Source organism: Cygnus olor, chromosome 4, assembly GCF_009769625.2.
Source record: "Cygnus olor isolate bCygOlo1 chromosome 4, bCygOlo1.pri.v2, whole genome shotgun sequence".
Lineage (NCBI taxonomy): Eukaryota > Metazoa > Chordata > Aves > Anseriformes > Anatidae > Cygnus > Cygnus olor.
Window position 1 is genome coordinate 39,690,576 of NC_049172.1, and position 21,787 is coordinate 39,712,362.

Sequence of the window (21,787 nt, forward strand, 5' to 3'; positions counted from 1 at the left end):
TTCAGTTCATGGTGTGGGGGGCCAGGCCACAACACACTTCACTATAACTTCAAGTATTAACCGGTAACCTAAGGCATGTTCTCTCACCTGCCCGAAAACAAAAGAAATGGAGAAAGCCTGGGAGCCAAGTACAAGGAAGATGGATGCTCTCTGTACAGTGCTGAATCACATCCTCAGGTAGTAAGAAATAGCTGGCATAGGAACTGTGGTGCTTAAGCCTGCAGAAGAATCAAATAGCTGCTTCCTGTGAGGAAGTGTGCACCAAAAAAAACCTTACAGAATGACATCAAGCAAAAACAATGGTTAGGACAACACTGAGTCAGCAAGGGAGCCTGCTAGAGAAGAGGAAGAAATGGTTTTTGCCTCAGTCAGTTGAAAAGAAGTAAAATCTTTGTCATGTTCAGGTTTGTTTTTCCCTCCCTAGTGGTAAGGGCTTTCTCCTGATGAGACGGATGGAAGAAAACAAAATAAGCCTCCTATTTTCCATGACCTCAAACTGCAAATCCTTGTTTTTCAGACATTTCTCATGTCTAGAGATCAGCCTCAACTAAGGCTCTTCCTCTGTCTGCCTTGATTTTGGGACAGTGCATCTGTTTGAGGATGGCCTCAGTGCAGCTCTTAATTAAAAAAAAATAATAATCTTCTCAGCAGTGCAGTGGCCCTGTCAACCCTTCAAGTTATACAGTGCAGAATGTCATAGCTTAGAAAATGCTAATGCTCTTTTCATATGGTGCCCCCTTTCCTGATCAACTAATTTTAAAAATAAGTTGGAAAAAAAGCCAGAAACATGTCTTAAATAAGTTGCTTGATAATGAAAAACAAGAGGTCGCATCACTCTTTTGGCTTAACTTCCTAGGAAGGAAAAAGAAAGGACTAGTATACTCAAAATGGTGCTGAGAAAGGGTTAACATGAATGTGAGGATGCTGAGTGCTTGGAGTAGTATTATCAAATAATTCTCAGGTATGATGACTGATAAAGAAATTCAGATCTGATATATTGCTGTTTTCTTCTCTTTTCCCTGTGCATATGAGATGGCAAAATGTGACTTTCTAAGACATAAAACCTTACCTTTTTCTGAGTATTGACAAATTTCTCCATTCCTTCCATAGTTCAGGTTGTATGCATTCCCACACAGGAAATACTGTAAAAACATTAATAATCATATTGCTGACAATACACAAAAAGATAATTGTTATTCCCCTTGATCACATGAGTAAACACGACGACAAATTGTATAAATGAAGCATACAGCCATTTGGCTCAAGATTTCACTGCTGATAGTTTTGTTGGTACTGTAAGCGTATCTTTATCACACCAGACAAAACCTTAAGATCCCTGAGCTGAGAGAGCAAGTAAAATTGTACAAACCATATAAGAATGGATAGCATGAATAACCATCTTGACTGTAGTAAAGCAGTGGGATTTTGAAAAAGAAACAAGGCAGTTTGCAGTATTACAGACAGTATTTGGCTGTTCATTGAAGCTTTAGCTCTAGACCTTAGAAGAAAGCTACATTCCCTTTGTCTGAACAGTAGAGATACTGGTGTTTTAACCAAGTATTTTAAATGTTGGACATCCTAAGATGAAATACCCTTTCTCCTCAGCTACCTTCCTGGTTTTAGAATCTGTCTTTCCTCCTCCTGCTTCCAAGGGGTGCCTTCCAGCTACATAAAATAAAAACAGATTTTTTGTATCTTGTCTGTTTCCCCCCATAAGATTTACCCTTTGTCTCTCAAGCTCTGTGACTGTTTGGGGAATAGCAGGTAAACATATCAGAATTCAGTGCAGGAAGAATTTTCAGTAAAAAAAAATTCTTCTATTTTTGGTGTGTTGCTAAATCATGACAAAAAGTCTAAAGGCAGATCGTAACATATGTCATTACATTCTGGACAGTACCACTAGAGTTTGAAGGTAACCAATTAGTAGAGGTTAAAGGTAATGGACAGACCATGTAGCAAATGCAATAATTATTACAGTGCTCTCACATCCATGTTTGTTTGTTTTTTTTTCCTTTTAACTTTATGTAAATAAAATGGCAAACACGCACAAATTTCAGAAATGTGAATTTTCCTGAGATTCATTCCACAGAAAATTTAAATACAAGAGATTAAATAGAAAGTCTTGTCAAGTGAGACCCTGTGAAACTGAGTTCCAATCACTGAGCAATGTCTGATGGAATTGCTAATTAGATCACATATTTCTCTTTAGCTGTAGAACAAGGAATCACCCCAATGATTCCACTTGTCATCTGCAGAACAAGTTTCCAATCTCTTCTGTAACTGGGTAGTATGGTATGAGGTACAAATTCCTACTGATGCTGAACAGAAACATTTATGTATTTATAAGCTAATATATGCCTAGGGAAAAAAAGCCTCCAACTTTTATTTTTCCAGTATTTATCGTCCATCAAAAAACAGATGGTAGGAGGTAAGCCAGGTTATCTCAGACTTCTTGTGATGGGTTCAGTGGCAGAGACCCAAATAGCTTCGTATGCAGCAGAGTACCTATCCCACTGGCAGCCAGTTTTTTCCACTCAACTCCTTTTTGCTCCTTGGAGCCAATCCAGCCCAGTTCAGCTCTTTTGTAGGAACTGAGGAACCAGTATTGATTTCCCATTTAAACCAATCTTGCGTAAGCCCACCACTGCCTCCCTCGCTATGAATAGGGGGAGCACTGGAGGAAACCAGCTGCAGCGTTTTCAACGCAGAATTGCTTCTTCGCGCCAGACGTGAGCTGAGTCGCAAATTAGAAAAATAAAAAGCAAAAATGGCAGTGTAGATAGGCTTTCTTTTCAAGTCTGATACACATTCAGCACTGCCTTCCTAGAGAGGATTCTCAGAAAACAGGGAATTTGCTTGTTAGAGCGAGAGAAGGAGATTCTTATTATAGCCTTCAGCGTAAGTTGTCAGCCAAGATAACAAATCCTTGTACCAAAGTGGCCTTAGAATGGTGAGGCAATGAGGGCTTTTTTAAAAATAAAATAAATAAAAAAATCAAAATTGTGCAGTGCATTTTTTATGAAAGTGTGAAAATCTGTTGTAAGTGACTTCACAGAGTGTTTATAGGTTTAAACTGAAGACTGCAGTGATGTATGAGGAGGAGTCTCAGGCTTTGTGCCATGGAAGTTATGCTACTGGATTCCAAGTGTTCATCAGGCATCCATTGCCATCAGGGAGAAAGATACCTCCTGCACAGGTACTTCAAAAGAAAAGTTAATGCTAATAACATTGACACAAAGTTTCCAAAGTCGGTCGGTAACATTTCAGATATCTAGGATGTGATTGGTGAAAATGTGGACATAGTTAAGTAAAAAATTGGGAATACATACTGAGGGATAACATGGCAATTAAATAAATCTTGAATTGTAGACTGAAAGACAAAGACAGACACTTTGACCACTATACAATAATTACCAAGGGAAAAAAACAGGAATATTAACCTGAAAACCAAACTTTGGAGACCTCACGCAAAATGGTTTAGCGTCTCTCTGACCTAATTTCCTCACTCTCTGTTCTCAGCTGTTCACAGGCTCTAAAACTGGAATCTATATCTGGAGTATGGTAGGGACAAATTGTAGGAAGCTCTTGCGTGGCAACAGGATCCCTCATTCTTGTAGCATATCTCTGCAAAACACTTATAGTAACTGTCCCCAGGCACTGGAAAGTTTAGGCACTACTTGTTCCTCATTTCAGTGAGAATCAAGCCACCCAAACCAGGTCATGACTGTGCTCGTGTCCCACATAGACACCATCGGTACATTTAGTCACAATCCACTGCCACTGACTGTGATTAAGAAAGACTGGAAGAACAATTTGCTCCAGCCCAAAGGATGGAGCAATTTCAAACTCTACCACATGTATGTAGGAAACCAGAAACGATGGCAGCTTCCTGAATGGCCTCCCCACTGCTCATTCTCAGGCTCCGTGCAGCCTAACAAAGACCTAAGCTACTGCTACACAGTTTTCAACTAAAATGGAGAAAAGACAGGTACTTTTTTTTTTCTTTTTTTTTTCTTTTTTTTTTTTCTGTGTTGCAAATACATGGAGCAATTGGACAAAATGGAGTCCATTAGGATATTATGAAGCTTAGCTGTCAGCAGCTATATTTTTGGGTTATATGTTCTTTGTCAGAGAAGTTTATGCAAGAAGATTTCCCAAGAGAATGAAACTGAGAGTTAGGTGGATTATTTTCATGTAGGGGAATCAATAACCTGAGTTTCCTTGGTGAGTGGTCAGAAGAGCCAAATATTTGTAATTCTCAATTCTCAGGTATCCCCACCAGGCAATAATTAGCAGTCTAAGCTGCTAGTTTGATTGATGAGGCTGCTGAGTGATTATTTCTCCAATTTTCCCTGACTTCAATTCTCATAGACTGGGGTCAGTGAAGAGAGGTTCATTTGGGGTTTTCAGACACTGCCGTTCCGATTCTTTTGGAGCATACCTTCATTAATATCTTTTATTTGTACTTTTAGAGAGTGAAATTGGAGGCACTGCCAAGAAGGCAAGAGACTTTAGAGTGATTTTTGTGGCAGTTTGCCTGAATTTGTGGCATCTGGTAGAGATTAGACAAAATGACAGAACAGGTTCTGCCGAGCAGAAAAGAAGAGCCTGAGGAGGAGGCAGCAGAAATATTAGGAGGGAGTCAGAAAGTTGTGGAAGGAGAGATGAACATCAGAGCTTTATTTGAGTTGTAGTGCCCAGTGAGAGAGAGGAATAAGAACAAATGTCAACAGGAACAAACCAACCTTTTGCTTTTTAATGTAGTCATAAAAAACTTACATGCAAATAAGGAATATTAAAAATGTGCCTCAGATACAAAATGTCATTCACGTCTACTGCAAAAAAAAAAGAAGAAAAAAGAAAGAAAAAAAAAGACTGTTGCCTAGGGCTATGCTAATTCTTTAATGTGATGGCATTCCTGTTAGGAGAGCTCTGTAAGCTTTCCAGGCTGCCAAGCATGCTTGGTGCCCATGTCTTCAAGCACTATTCCTGCAAGGCTCCTGAGTACATTTTCATTTTAATGGGTTCTTAAGTCAAGCATCTCTGGCAAAGTTGTCCTCCTAAAAAAATGAGTGAGAGCTCATGCAAAGGACAATGACATATTTTAATATTTACTGCACTAAAAATAGCTCTTAAAAACAATACAAGGTATAGAGAATGTTCTCCTCGTTCAAAAATGGCCAGTTTTAACAGCATTTGATGGATGCAGTGGGCTCTAGTAAGTACAGTTAATATATTCTCTCTATATATTCCTTCAGTACTAAAGAGCAAATTGCTTAATATGTAATCTTGAGTAAATGTTTCCCCAGTTACATTCACTTTCTCTTTTTGATATGCTTTATTCCTGCCTGAGTATTTTTCTCCTTTTAATATTCTCAGCAGGCTGGATTTATGAGCCTATGAAAGCAAAGAATAGGAAGCATCTTCTGAAGCCAGCTGCACTGGTGAACTTATTGAATAGCTGACTGAGTACTGAATGATAATCATACAAAGAGAAGAGCAAGAGAAACAGTAGGAGACAAAATCACCTTCATTTTCAAAAAATAAAAAATAAAAATAAAAAAATTAAAAGGACCAACAACGCACAAAAAGAGACAGAGAGAGAAGAGAAGAGAAACGTAAAGGGTGAACCCATAGTTTGTTTCATTTTTCATTCTAACATCATTTCAACCACAAAGAATGACAGTATAAATGATCAAACAACTGTTTGCTAATGCATTATAGATAGTCACACACAATATGGCAGCTTTATACTTGTATATTTACCCACCATGAATACAAAATATACTAAGAGTGACAGGTAATGTAGCCAAAGCTTCTACTCTCTGTAAGCATCTGTGTACTATGAATTATAAATGAGAGTCTTGTGTCCAAAGGTAGCAAGTAATGTAGACAATGCCATCTGAGTAAATGAATAAATGTGAAACAGATGCTTTTTGCATTCAGGGCACACAGGTACAGCCAGGAAGCCACCAGTACAGATTATGGATGCTGGTGAAACAGCTGCTGTCTGCATCTAGTGCCAGGTGCGGTCCTACCTGGACTGTGTCGAGACAGTAAGAAAGGTCCTTGTCTTATTAGTTTTTGACAGGTTTCCAGAAGGATGAGGTATCCTTTTGTATAGGTTCCTTAGGTGCTTGGATTTCATCGTGGCTTTCCTGAAAAATCAAATCAGCATCCTTGTTAGTACACAGCCCTTTGTAAGAGGTAGAGAAACTGCCTGAAAGGATTTTTTAAGAGTCATAAAATACTTCTTCGCTTTTTATGCAATTCTCATCTGCTTTGCTAATATTTTTTTTCTGAACAAATATTTTGCCTCAAGATGAGATTACACAGCCTAAGAAATTACTGCTAGAAATATATTAATAACTTTTATATGACTTTTTACACACGTAAATTTGCTCATCTTGTAAGCAAAAATCTGGTTAGGCAACTGGAGGTCGTCTGCTGTCAGCATGGACTGGCACCTTGATACACAAAAGGTAGGTTGGACTCCCCAGGTAAAACATTAAGCCCAATAGTACCAACAGATAGTTTTTACTCATGAGATACAGCTACTGCTATTATTTGAGGTTCAAATAAGCTCATAATGCAGTTTGGTTTTATATTGCTCTTCCAACTCTTCTCTGTCTGTCTAATGCTAGATTTGCCCTGTGTACATTTCCACATTTGCTGAAGAAAAGCTTCTGTCCTTTTCACTTCTGTCCTTTTTCACTTTGCTGGGGTGTGCAACAGTAAGACACATACAATCCAAGCAACAAGGGCAGCCAAACTCTTCATGGTCTCTTAAATGATGCTATTATTGTCCTGATTACATTACAACATTGTTTTAACCTAGTAAAGAGAGCGATCCCTTATAATTTCCCAGTTTTGATTTACAAAGCAAGGAAATGTCAAACTATACAACTATGAAAAGCTGTAATACTGCTTTCTAAACTCAATTGCATAATCAGAATTAGTGAGTTTAAACCACAAAAATGCCACTAATCCACAGATGGTTTGTTCCTATTTTTCTCCATGTCCTTTCTTTTCTTGTAGTAAGCTTCCCTTGCATTTCTGTGAGCAGAAAAGTTGAGGATAAAAAAAAAAAAAAAAAAAAAAAAAAAAAAAGAGAGAGAGAGAGAATGTGTAGGTTTTTAAGAACTTTGAGAAGTAATTTGCAAAGTGATAGTTTCTGGTAATGAAGGCTGCTACCTTTGCCCAGGTCTCTCAGGATGATAAAATTGTTTCAGATTGTTAATTACTGAATAATCAGATTCCCTTGAAAATGTAACATGAGCTTTTACTGAAATATGATATTCCAAAATTATATCAGAGCTGTAGGATGGTCAAATCAACAATTATACTAACAGAACTCATGCAGTCTTTTCTTTGGGATGAGACTCTGTTATCTCCAAAGAATTAGAAAAGCTTCTATGATGCATAGCCAATATGGAGACCGTCCTCCCATTGGCCTCTATTATCGAAAAGTAAATGAGAAAACACTTCCATTATGCTTTGCAGTGATCCATTACTTTCTTTTTTTTTTTTTTTTTAAAGTCAATAAACTATATCTTTCACTGTAATACTTTGTGCATGTGTGCAAAAATGACCTTCTGCAGCTCGGTGCTGAGACACATGCTGAGAGGTGGTACAGGAAATGTGAAAAGAGATGCCAACAGGTTTTTACTGCCAGGCACATACTGCCCTAAGGAAATAAAACGAGGCCTGCAAAGCCTTTCACTACACATAATATTTTACTTGTCTTTGCACCGCAAGTCAGGAATCCCTTCCCAAATCAGTTTCCCCCAATCAGTATAATTAGGGTTGGTGCTCAAAGCACAGAAAAATATTATGAAAACAAAGTCCTTCGAGTGGCTCTTGACCCATGTGGAAGCACAGTCCCCTCTATCCCATCGTGGGTCTACAAATCACCTGTTCAAAAACCTCCTTGAAAAGAACATAAAATCACATCGATTCATAGAAGAGAGGGCACTGGGGGGGCACCCAGCTCTCTCCCTCTCTCTCTTTCAAAAGAAGGAAAAAAAACATGACTTTAGAAAAAGTACTTTGAAACTGGTGAAATAATCTTCTAAATAAACCACCAGTGGGGAATACCCACAGCCACTGAGGGCAGCATGCTGTTCAGCGTATCAACAAAAATACATTTGGCCTGAGGCAATGCTGAGGGCAAACATATCCCAGATGGACTAGAGAGGCCCAAATACCTTCAGAGATGAAAATTTAATTAGAGGAAATGTCACCACAGTGAACAAAAGGATTGCTTTAGTGTTTTTTCATCATTGTTTACTACAAGTGAAGTATATTTTTAAGTGTTAGGACAGGCTAAGTACAGGGATGTTCTTAAGCACTAGAATTGAGATGAAGAGAAGGGATGTTGAAGGCCAGAGACAATCATCCACACTTGAGGACTGATCAAATGCAGAAAATGATCAAATATTGACAGAGAACAATTTTTAATTGCTTCAGTGATGTCAAAAGGTGACAAAAGGTGTGAAAAAGCAACAAAACGTGTCAAAAATAGTGCATCAAAGCCATTAAAGAAAAATTGACCTCATACTGTTGGTTGGTTTATTTTTATTGTGTTTTTCTTTGGTATGGTTTGGTTTGGTTTGGTTTGGTTTGGTTTGGTTTGGTTTGGTTTGGTTTGGTTTGGTTTGGTTAATCTTGTGAGATCCTGAGCATGATAGAAAGCTTGGGACCCTCGTAAATATTACAGCCTTCTCGGAAAGTTGGGATGGCTCACTGCCACTTTACCTCTTTGATAATCCACTGTATAATACTAATTCTGATTCTTGCAAAAGTCAGGGGTGAAATTGCTGGAAAAGCAATATAGGAATTGCTGCAGCACAGTCACAATGAACCAGCCCCCTTCTTAAATGAAAATATGTGAGTTCCAGCATGAGTTCCAAAAGCTGTCTGGGATAAATTCAGAGAAAATAAGACATAGCAAACATTACAGAAAGTCTGTCAGACTACAGTTATGTTCTGCATTTTGGGTTTTACATCTTCAAAATGCAGATTTTATATTTTCGGTATATGATTTTTTACATCTTTTTTCCTACTCAGCCCTCATTTTGTATTTTCTATGGAAATGCTCTCCAGTTAGCAAAACAAGATAATCACCTGAATTGAAAGGATGCACAGCATGGTTTTCCTATCATCATATCAAAATAGTGCTAATACTGCACTATTTTTATTTGCTATTACATAACATAAATTACATACTATTATATACTGCAAAAATAACTACAGAAATAGTAATTATATAAAATCTCTCTCACACAAAGGCCATACCAATTTTACTCTATTAATTTTCTTAATAAGATCAAGGAGACCTCCATCTATAGACAACTGTAGAAGAGATTCATTAAAATGGGCAACAATTGAAGTAAAAAAGAATGAAGAAAGCATTATGCAAGCAGAATCACATACAAATATAAATATATCAGGATGCTCAATTAGGCTTAACAGAAAATTTTGTTTTGAGATAAAAAGCTCATTTGCCTATTTCCACTGTACTTTGGTTACTATAACTTCTTTTGCGAGATTAGATCTTTGCTAGATCCCTTTGATTTTACACCTGCTGTTGTGATACATGTTCTTATGCATCGGATACAAATGTGTAGAAGGATTCTTTTTGTGCAGAAGATACTTGGGAACTTGAAGTCTGATGAAGATACCAGGGAACCTTTGCACTGATTTCAGTAGGGCTTGGATCAAGCCTCTGGAGCACCTTATTGACTTCCTAAGTTAACTGAGTAACATGTCCTAAGATGAGGAGATTGGTTTAGGTCTCTCTTGGTCCTACTGTTTGTTATTACCTTTTACACGTTTATATTCTGGCCCAAATAAACTCCCTAGATTTCAACTGACCTGAGGCAGTATGCTTTTGTTGGCAGTCAGAATTGGCTTTGTGTTCTCCTACATTGTCTTATTAGTCCTTCTTCTTTCTTACCTGCCTTTTTTTTCTCGTTTCTTTTTAGCAGATTCAGTTCTATAAAAAGTTTAAACCTAGGTACAGAAATTTGCTAGATTAATGCCAAAGGGCTTGCCCAAAGGCAGGCTCTAAATACATTATTGTTTGAAACCCGTGACAGAAAGTCCAACCAGCCTCTGATTAGGCAACATGCCACACTAAGCAGATATTCATGAATCTTGGCAACCAAGTATGAGAAATCACTTTTCTAGCCATCCTTTCTCTGTTACAGATGGTTATCTGGAAAGCCATCCAAACAACAGAAATATACCATATGTAAAACAAAGCCTCCCTTTTTATTTTCAGGTTCACAGACTATCAGCTTAACATTTTACAGTGTTTATTATTTTCATACTTCAAGATGAGCAAATATATCAATATCCAAATGCATCCAAATTATGGAACACTGAAGGAAGCAATACTGTGCTTTATGGGGATGTGATCATATTATTGACGCTGTGGACTTCCTGATGAGCCACTCAAGATATGCACACTAAAAGGACAAATTTGTTATGTATCCACTTATCAATACCCATAAAATGGAAGTACTGTGGTCAGTAATGCCAGTTGGAAAACAGATAAATAGGTGTTAAAAGAAATACACTGCCGAGCTACATTAATAACAAAGGTTCTGAAGAGATATTAAAGGCACAGTTATGAAGCATACACTTCTAATTTACCATTTCAGTCTTACCAAAAAGCGGTTGATGATAAATCTGTCTTCATCTAAGTAACGATTCTGAAGAGGAAACTAATTCTTGGTATGTAGCCTTCTTCCTCAGTTGATTAACAACAGAGGAGATAGCCCACTAACTATGCACTGATGACAAATGAAGTCAGTAGAGTATGAGAGACAAGTTGCAAGACAAATAAACTTCCTTGGTCAGACGTAGGGGACTCTCTACAGACACAGGAAACTTAAACATGGGTAGAAAATACATGTGTATATTTCCACATTTAATGTCTCATTGCATTACTTATTAGTGATTATTCTTGTGCACAACTCCTTTATGAAGTTATTTCCCAAGCAAGTGGACTAGAACAGAGGAAAACAAAAGCCTGAGAGGAAACCAAAAATTTGTAAGTAGGTAGAACTTTTTTTCTTATTTTCTTCTCTTTTTTTTCTTTTTTTTTCTTTCTTCTTAGTAAGAAAAAGAATTCATAGATGCAAAACATTGCTATGCTATTTTTTACATAACAGTGGAGCTACTCTCATGATTTTTCACAATATTCTGATGTCCTATGCACAGTATGAACCATCTTGTGATGCTTCTACTCACACTGAGTAGCACCTCACTCCAAAACATTTGATTGAAGGACATTAAGACAACAAGTGGTGGAAAGCCACTACCTGACAACAAGAAAGCATTGCAACACACAAATAAATTAGTGAAATAGCTCACAATTTGTAGATAGTAGAAAAAAAAAGTGAAAGTCTTGTGACAATATTTGGTGATGATGAGTAGGAATTTTATATTCGTTCCATAAAGGTCATATACTTAAAAAAAAAAAAAAAGGGGGGGCAAAAAAAGCCACACCACTTTTTAAGTGCCAAAAACAGGATATATGAATGTATGAGAACTTTCAGCATCTAAGTCCAAAACTTCACTCTGAAACAAACCCACTCACCATCTGCATTATTCTAAAGGTAATGAAGCTCACTAGGTGCTTTCATCTAAATTTTCCACTCTTTCACTAAGACCAAAATCCCTTCTATCCATTTCTTTTTAAAAAAGCTGTGACTTAGCTTCTCCCCCCCACCATTCTTTTCAGCATAATCATCAAAGTACATGAATGTGTTTTACCTGGTGTATGATACACAGGTAAATTTTGATTATATCAACTTCACCATTTTCATCTGCCAAAAAATCAATTAAAAGGAAACAAAAACAAACAAATAAACAAACAAAAACTGAAAGTCTGCAATCTATTACTTTGGCTTTTACACACTTTCAGTTGGATAGTTAACAAGTAAAAGCTTTTCATCATTGCCAGAGAATAGAAATCTGGATGTCAAAAAAGCATAGCAAAGTAAGTTTTTGTTGGATTTCTCTGAACGTCAAGGATGAATTATTTCTAGAATTGAAAAATCTGAAATTCACCAAAAGGAACAAACCACCACCAACAACAACAAAAAGATTTATCAGAAGAGAGGCTTTTTTCTTTATTGCCAAATCATTGAAAGGCGAGTAGTATTATCAAAACATGTAATAGCCTGAATGGATTTTTTTCTGCAAGAACTTTTTTCAAAAAGCATTTTGATGTAGTTGTATACATTGCTGAAAAAATATCACATAATTTAAAAGTTAGGGGATGAGTAACTCATTCCCATAAACGTACCTGGAAATAGGTTTATTAGCTATCTAAGTGCCATGCTGGAGTGTGCATACTCTATTTGAATTGCAACAACACTGAGCCTAGAATGAATCTCTCTTCTTTACAGTTATTTTGTCTGTTGACTAGTAAAATAAGAAGTGTTAGAAGAATGCCTTAAATGATTGTGAGAGTTAGAGACAAAAAGGCCACTTAATTTTTGTCTTGAGATAATTAGGAGAAACTCAGTTCGAGTTGCTTCAGGTTATAGATAATAGAAGATCTGCTTGCTTGTTTATCTACTAGACTATAGGAGCAGAACCTTGTATGTGGGCAAGGATGAGGAAACTGTTATGTGCAACAGACAGTTCACCCATTTGATGTTCTATACAACATTCCATGTGCTGGTTATCCAAATTTTATTGTTTCCTCTAACATCTTGTTTGTTTGTTTGTTTTTAGATTGGTTTTTGGATTATATTTGTAATTGGAAAGCGAAGAATGAGCTTAAGAGAAAGAGTTACTGCTAGTCATTCTTCCTTAATATACTTATAGATCATATCTGTAGCATCCAGAGCCCTCGGAAACCTCCAGGTTTTTGTCCTGTCTCCAGTACGGACAGTGAATACATCTGATCTGAAGAGAAAGCTTAACAAACCTTACAGGAATAATTTACTCTTAAATCCTTTAACATGAAATTCACCTCAGCAGATAACCCCAGCACTGGCACTGACACTGGCTGGAGGAATATTAACCTAGCTATGCCAAGTTAAACCAGAGAGCAAATAATTTCTCACAGCTAAATCAGAGGACTGAGTTTTAGATGCAGCTCTTCCCTGTGTGTCTGCTTTATCCTGTGCGCTAACTGAAATAATTTCATTTTGCTATCAGAGTAAGTGTTGGGAAGCTTAATTAATATTTATAAAGAAAGTTGACTTGCCCAAGCAGAAGATACTACCAAAGTGCAAAGTCTCATTTTATATCACATTTTATAAACATATTTTGACACAGATTGAATCAAAATGCAGTCTATAATTTGAAAATGAGTCTAACAGAAACCACTGGATAATTTGTAGAAGAAAAAAAAATCTTTAAAAATGTATTGGCAGGAATCATACAGTAAGTCAAATCAGCTTCTCTGAATACTTAATTTCATCCGCAGAAATCATGTGAATTCAACTTGCAACATAACAGTGGGCTAGGCGAACTGCGAGCTATTGATGACACTCCTAAAAGATTAACCAAAACTGAACAAGAAAGCTGTGTGTCTCTCCAGATTCCTATTATATCCTTTGCCACAGAAAATGGTGTGTGTCATCACTGAAAGCTGGAAAACATATTCTTAATGAAACAGGGAGAAAAAAAAGCAAAACCTAATGCAAACAAGCAAGTAGTGTTTGTACAGAAATTCCAGGTACCTGGGGTGTAAAATGAAGAAGCAGAACTAATGTTGAAATACACGAGGCTGGAGGTAACAGAGTTAACAGGAACATATTGGAAGTCGAGTAACAACAAAGTGAAGGTATTGAGCAATGGGCACCGTATAGAAAAAACACAACGTGATGCTGCAGAATTTGTTGTAGGCTGATGCTGTGAAAGACTAAGTCACAAAGAAGGGCAATGTATAAAACTGGACCTCTTGGCGTCATTATCTTTACAGAGAGGTTTGTATACTCTCAAAGTTAGTGAATACGTTGCCACAATTTTCAGTGTGGACATCTGAACGAGGGATAAGAGCACAAGAAACCCTGGGAACAAAGTTCGAGAAATGAACACTACAATGAATAACATCAGTAGTTGAATGCACTGAGGGAAAGGTATGGGGAAATCTTCAGCCAACAATTCCGAGAGAACTGGTGCACAGATTTGCAGGCCCCCCGGTAGTGAGGATGTTAAGCAAATCTGCCAAGTCACTGAAGAATCACAGAAGTACTGCCTATTTTCAGAAAAAGACTTAGAGATCATGGTAAATACAGCCTGTAAGTCTATGTGTGGATGTAAAGCATTATAGTAGATTTAGAGGAAATCAATCATTGCATACATACGTGAAAAGAGAGAAAAAAAAAAAAAAAAAGGAAAAAAAAGTTTTGTAGAAATAGGCTGTAGTATACTTACCTGATGGCTTTCTACAGAAATAGGTAAGAAACCATTTTTTTCTGCATTAACAGTAAACAGAAGGTACGATTACAGTGTCTGACAAAGCAATAGGTAGCAAATAATGTCTTAAAACATGGGATGAGATTTAGCTGAAGATAGCACGGTGAATGAGATGCTACTGCAATGGCAGCATACTGGTGGTATAAATAAGCAGACATTTTAGCATATTAGTATGTATTACCAATTTAAAATCTATAAAGTCAAAGTAAATGTACTTACTTCTAATCAAAGTTGTTTTACTCTACCTCAGGTAGCAAGTACAACTATGAGTTGGTTATGATTGGCCTAGCTGTCTGACATCTACCTGTGATGATTCTGGTTCAGTTCTCATTTCCCATACCTAACATTATTCTGCTCATTTTCTTTTTCATTAGCGTTACTAAAATTAATTTACACTACCGTGAGTTCTTCCTGATGTTTACCTATTTTGTTATATATATTCTCAAGTTATAGGTAATCCTATAGTATCTCTTACATAATTTATACACTGCACTGTAGTAATATCTCCTAGAGAAGGAAAAATTCTAGGTCTATACTACTCAGCTAAGTAAGTCAAATAAGTTTTTGTGGACTGTACACAAAAATCAAGCATCCATTGCCAGTTTCAACAGAGCCAGAAACAACTTCTTTAGCCTCTTATGAAATGTTTCTATTACATTACTTGGACTAGCTGCTTTTCTATGCCTCTGCCTGTTAATTTCAGTGAAGATGGTTCAGTTTTAGTGGAGATTGTTCTCTTTTACATTTCCAACAATTACCTTTTACAACAAATACCTTTTAGCATTTCTTTATCTTCAGATGTGCTTCACAGCATTCTTTCATCTGTCTAGTTCTCACTTTCTGCATGTCAGGATCTCAGCCTTTTTTTTTGCTGTCGGTGACATCAAACATCTTTCGGTCTCTGTTGCTGTGGTGTAATTCCTCCTCTACCCAGATGATCTGGTGTTCTTATTCGTGGCTAGTTAAGATTTGGATTGCTAAACTCCCTCTGATTTAGCCTTTGGTCCTGCTTTCCTTCTATATTCAATCATCTCCAATATCCAGACTGAGCTTTTTCCTGCTTTTTAGCTCTCTTTCTCCCTAGTGCATTTACTGACACCTCAGAGTTTTCTTCTCAATCTCCCAAGTAGATCTCACTTTTCTTTCGGTATTGACAGCATTTGAATTGATGTTAGAAATGCATTATTTCAGTAGATCTATGTGGGGGGTCTCTGCAACTTTATTTTTGAGACTTCAGGCCTCAATCATCTGGTAACCTAAATCAGAAGTAGCACTTGGGTAAGTGCCCAGCACATGGCTGATCTAACCTCTTTCCCAAAGAACCGTGGGGTATGTGAGATCCATTTCGACCTCTCATGACAGAATAGCAGTGTATTAGCTACAGCCCATCCAATTCTACTTTCAGCTTACTTCCTTTCTCTCATTCTGAAAGCCTGTGGCATTCTTTAATTTTGTGATTTTATTCCTCCCTACTTTGTGGGAAGTCCTGACAAATTAGAAGCCCTTTTGTGAGAATCAGAGTATTTAACTTCGCAATCGTTCCTAAATATCTCCATTTCCTCTTGTGAAATTAGGGTATAAATAACCACCTCGTTGCTCTTTTCGTCAGAAATTTAACACACCTCACAGGCAGTACCTTATTAAGCGCTCATATGTGGCAAAGGCTTGCTCCAGGACATTTCTGATTCTGTCACCATCTCGGTCCAGCTAGAGCAGCTGGACAACACGTGCTCTGTCCCCATGATGAAAGGACCCCCACACAACGTCCTCCGTTCTGCTGCACCCACCAGGCATGCTCTTAGCTGCTCTGGCTACTCTTTTATTAATGATGGCTTTCCCACCTTACGAAGTGTTCAGGTGTCCCAGGTACCTTTTTATTCCCATGTTTAAACCCAGCAGCCATGACAGAGCCTTCAAAATCACTTTCACAGAAGGATTTTCTAGAAATACATCCTCTACCCTCTCCGACGATGCACAGATTCTTGGCCAATTGATGTCAGAATTATGATTTCCATTCACTCGGTTGCCAGTAAAAGATGCAGCAAATGTCCACAGAAGGTGGTATAACAATGCCAGCAACCTTAACACAGCAAAAAGACAAGGTGAAATTGTACATCAACAACAGCAAGAAGACCCAGGAGGCAGACACACAGAACATAAGGTGCATCTTTGGGGACACCCCAGGATACTTTCCATGAAAACCCCGCAATCCTCTTCCGAAGAGTCAAAAGTTAACTACCCTGGGTGAAAACAAAGAAGCATTTTCTCTTTAGAATATGGCTCTTTCCTAGAAGAACTCACAAATAAGACATCCTGTCCTATTAAGATTCCTAACTGTTTGAAAGCTGGCACTCAAAATGAGTGATGGAAAAGAACCTCTATTTTACCAGCATATTTTTTCTGCCAGAAATAAATTTACATTGATACCTTCTTTTGGTTTTAGAAAAGAAAAGTCAGTATGATCATATTACGTCTTGAGTCCTTCATTGCTAACAGAGCACACAGCAATGAATTTGAGGCTTTTACTTCCTTTTACCTTACACTCAGGTATTTATAATCTTGATTCTGTATTTCCCTTTTCCCTCTTTCATCCTCACTTCACATGTATACAACTTTCTTTCAGAGCTCCCCAGTGTCTCCATCTCATCTCAGGTGTGCATCTTGCCACTTCCATCACGTAAATTGCTTCCCAATTCCACTGCACAAGCTGCCCACCTAGTAACAAGAAATTCATTGTTTCCTTTTATTGCTCTTTCCAACTATGGGGGAAGTAAATGGAAATGCATATTTAAAACTATTCATGAGAGGCAGACTATCAGCCTCTATATGTGTTTCTTGCAATTCATTTTATGTTTTCATTGTGTGCTTCCAACACAGGATTTAAGATTTAAGCTTTGAAAAATGTAACTTCAACAGCCTACTTCTCCTAAAAAAAGATGACAGGGAAAGGTTGGATTTTTTTTTTTTCTAACAGTATAGAAGCTATATTACTGAAACCATATGTGGTGTTTATAATCGGGAGTGTGTAAAGATTCCTTGGTTTTAACTGACATCAATTCACAGACACCATACAACGTGACTTTTTTTTCTGTGAACATTGATTTGAAGTAGTCTGCTTTGCAAGGAAGTCATAGGAAAGCAAACATTTCTTGGTTGTGTGAATAACTGATTTTTCCATTTGGCTCAAAAAAAAAAAAAAAAAGAAAAAAAAAACAATCCATTTGAATATATCTGCTTTTTTCCTTATTTTTAGTATTTTCTCTCTTGAATATAAAATTTTAAAACATTCCTCAGTTGAACAGTCATGGCAGTCAGGGAGAAAAAAAGAGATTTAATCATTAATCTGAAAATGATAATACTTAGGTAGCTGAATAAGTGGGTGGATGGCAGATCAGACTTTTATATCCTACTTCAGTGAACGACAAACTATGCATTGAAGCTAAAGCAGGATTACTACAGGCATACTGAGATGACTAAAGAGCTCTGAACTGCTACATCTTACTGGGCTGATATGCTCCTTTAGGATGCAAAGATTCATTCAGCTACTGTACCTGTATTTTTTACACCATACATACACTAGAAAAGCCCCATAAATCCTGTGGCTTCAGGCACTGAAATCACTCCAGGAGAAAAAAAAAAAGAAAAAAAGTAAGGGAGAGAGCAAGAAATTCTTAGACCTGGAATTTCTTTGCTCTTCAAGAAGTTTTGCAGATATAGATCTGAACATCTATATTTATACTGAACATCTGAACAACTTTTCTGGATTTGATCACTTTGTCTGGATTCAATGTGTTCTTTCCATGACTTATATTTGGGAAGTTGGTTAACTAAGGAGTCATTCTGAGCAAGAGGCTCGAGGTATCTGAAAGGGATATGAATACTGTGCAGTTCTTTGAATGTGAGTGTCTGTGAAATTTCATATTACTCTGAATCTTCTAGACTAGGAAACCCTTCTCGTTTGGGTTACACAAGAAGAGGCCTCCACCGGCACTGCACTTCAGTGAAGTGTTGGAAAAGTGAATCAGCTGGCAAACAGGAACCTACAGAAAGCACTGGGAAGCACGGCAACTTCCCAAAACACTAACGATGACAGCTCCAAATTGAAGGCACTAAAAAAATAACTGTTAAGTAAAGAAAGTTAATCTTTATTCAGAGCATTCTCACAAAGAAAAGGTTAAAAACAGGCAGCGCAAGCTCACTAGCAGTTGCCAGCTCAAATTTAAAACACTGTCACATCAACTTATTCTTTTGAGATAATGTCACTACACTCGCCCTATACACAAATGTTGCTTATTTCCCTTTGCCATTTATTCAGCTTTGCAGCAGTAATTAGCAAAGGACTGTGATTGACTCAGAGAAAACAGAAGACATTAAACAGGAGCATGATGTGAAATGAAATTTCTATTATCATATTTACAGCTTCCTTTTTCATTTCACTATACAAAGCAGAACTAGGAAGACTTTTTTTTTTTTTCTTTTTACATTCTTAATAATCTTTTCCTTGTTTTAATTTAGCATTTTACACTCAAAGTTTTTTCTGCCCTCTGTCCTTTTTCCACTCAGTTGCCTCTGCTTACAGCAATTTCATTCTGACTAAATAGTAGAGACTGAGTCCCCAAAGCTAGCTAAAAAGCTCTTAAATGTCCCTTGGAGCTACTTTTGTGGCAGATTTCTGCATCCACTACTTGTTCTGATACAACTATTCTTAGAACATTAGTGAAATGATCAAGCTTAGAAAAATAATTTCAGGAGAGGTTATCTTTATTTGTTTTGGTTCTGCTTTAGCTTTATGAGCACAGCATACACAATTGAACGAGCATATTTTACAAAGCAGTTCTGGAGGACATACGGGAAGGAACATGACCCTAGATGGGGTACAGCAGTAACCTCCAAAACTAGCTTTATTCTCAGAGGCACTAACAGCGATGCTCACTTTCCACCATAAGTTCAAACTACTTCAAGTATGAACTTAACTCCCTCTTTTGCTGCTTTTCTTGTTATCCCTAGGGCTTCCATGAAAAGAAGCGTTGGAAAAAAAAAAAACAAAAACAACAACAAAAAAAAACACTATGCAATTTACAGGAAACAAAGGACTTGTGATTCATAGCCTGATATCCTGCCTCATACTTAATTGATACCAGTTAGGCATAGCAGGACAGTAGTATTCTACATTTTATGGTCTAACAGAAATGTCAGCCATCTGTTTGCACCTGCTGAAGTTGCTATAGATAAGCATTACAAATCCTGTAAGCGTCTGGGCCTGGATTTCCATACCAAGAAAGTTTGTGGGGTTTTTTTTGTTGTTGATCACTGTCAATGTGAAGGCATCAATAACTGATGTTAGAGACACATTTGAGAGGCAGTGCTCCTTTCCATGCAAATATGAACATTTTTATCTGTACCTAACCTTCAGAAGGACTGAACAGACATTTTGTTCTTGCAGTTCTGCTATTAAGGTATGGTGAATGAACTAAAGTGCAGAGCATGTATTACTTGGGACAGATGGGAAATTAGCATGTCATAAAATTCATAAAAAAGTGGTTGGTGATGCTGCCTGTCTCAAGAAAAGAATTACAGAATGATTACCTGCTTTGAGAATACCAACAGGCTAGGTTAGAGAGCAGTCATTTCTCTGATTTATCTAAGAGCATTTTTAAACATTTGATATCCTTCAGGTAAGATGTTTTGTATTGTTAACTTATTCCTGTAAATTACTGTTTTAAACCCTAGCGTTAGATTTTTAGATCTAACTGATTTTAGATTTTTAGATGCGTAACTGAGTACTAGTGAAATCCAAGTTATGACTCATTTCAAACATTTGCTCTAATTTACAAACTGATTATTTTCTTCCAATATTTTCTTAAGATGGTTAAAAAGATGTACAAAACCCTCCTTTTCCTAATAGATCTCATTGTTTCCATGCAGCCTAAAAAGGCTGCAGGGTTCAGTAAATTCAGGGAGAATGCAGCCGTCTTCTTTAGCAAATCAAAGACTGAGCATTAAAAATAGGTGGTTAGAAAGCAACCACTAATGTATTTTCTAGACTAAATAAAAAGCAAAAAAAAAGAAAAAAAAAACAAGCAGTGAGGTACAATACTTACTCCTGAGTACAGGAAACTTAGACCACTAAACCCAAGTGAAACGTTCTTTAGTATTCCTAATTAAATTTTTAAATGTACATTCAAAATGAAAATTTACATGTAAAAATAATTATCAACACATTTTGGAAACTGTATACCACAACATTTCGGTTTGCTTTCTGCTCCAGTATATGTCTTAAATTTTTGGAGGCAGGTCTGAGATGAGGGATGTGTAGCATGTTCCGATGCCATACCTAAGGTAAGGGCTAAAGAGAGAACATGACCTAGCTCATCCTTCCGGGAGACTGAGATCTTGGCACGTTCCTGCAGGACTATTTAGATCCAGCCACTTTATTGAAATGGACTAATTCCAGAAGAGCAATTCTTTTCCACCTGCTCACTCTTCATACATGAGCTTTGAAGCTGAAGAGATAAATGTCTATAATTCGCTTTGTGGCACATTCCGTCAGGTTGGTTCAAATCAATCTTATCTGCAATTTAAACTAAAAAAAATCTTAACTTTGTACTGAAATAAATTATAAATGTTTATGGAGTTCTCTCTGGGTTTGCTGTCTACCAGCTGTGGGAAACTATCCGGTAGATGACCAATAGTAAAAGTTGTTGAACTGAGACATAGGAGTGCTTTAGGATTTTCCTAGAAAATATGCAAGCTTCCTGGGTGAATGTTCAGGCAGTAAAATCCGTTATAATAATCAACTTAAGTGCTCTGGAATTATAAATACATATACATTATATAATGTGTATATATATAATGTATGTATATAAATATATATGTAGTACATATATATATATATATATATATATATATACAAGCCTAAAGTTTAATGGCAGTGGTGCATGTGAGGACTTTCATTAAAGGAACCAATATATTATGAACTGATATCAATGCAAAACAAACAAACAAACAAAACAAAAACAAAAACAAAAGCAAAAACAAACCAACACCAAACTTTTCTGTTTTCTTCCTCCCAGAACTTCTCATCTATTCTATGGTACCAAGGGTGATCATTATACCTTTCAACTTATTCATAGAGCTAAATAACCTAACACAGAAAAGACAATATATTTGACACCTCCTTTGTGCAAGAAATTCAATGTTAAAAGCTGCAATGAATTAAGTAATTCACTTGAGAATGATAGACCACAATATATTGAGATGTCCAATTACAGAAAGATTTTACAGTAAAATAAAACTGGAGAAAAAGATAAGGTTAATAATGTAAAATCTAATTACTTGC

General features: G+C 36.9%; 1 long non-coding RNA gene across 1 annotated transcript; it reads right to left on the reverse strand.

Moving 5' to 3' along the window:
* Positions 1 to 1,094: 1,094 nt before the first annotated feature.
* LOC121070091 lies at positions 1,095 to 16,510 on the reverse strand. The gene is made up of 3 exons (XR_005819882.1): positions 16,319 to 16,510; positions 6,039 to 6,158; positions 1,095 to 1,142 (listed from the first exon to the last, which is right to left on the reverse strand). It is a non-coding gene; the product is annotated as an uncharacterized LOC121070091 (long non-coding RNA).
* Between the last annotated feature and the right edge of the window lie 5,277 nt (positions 16,511 to 21,787).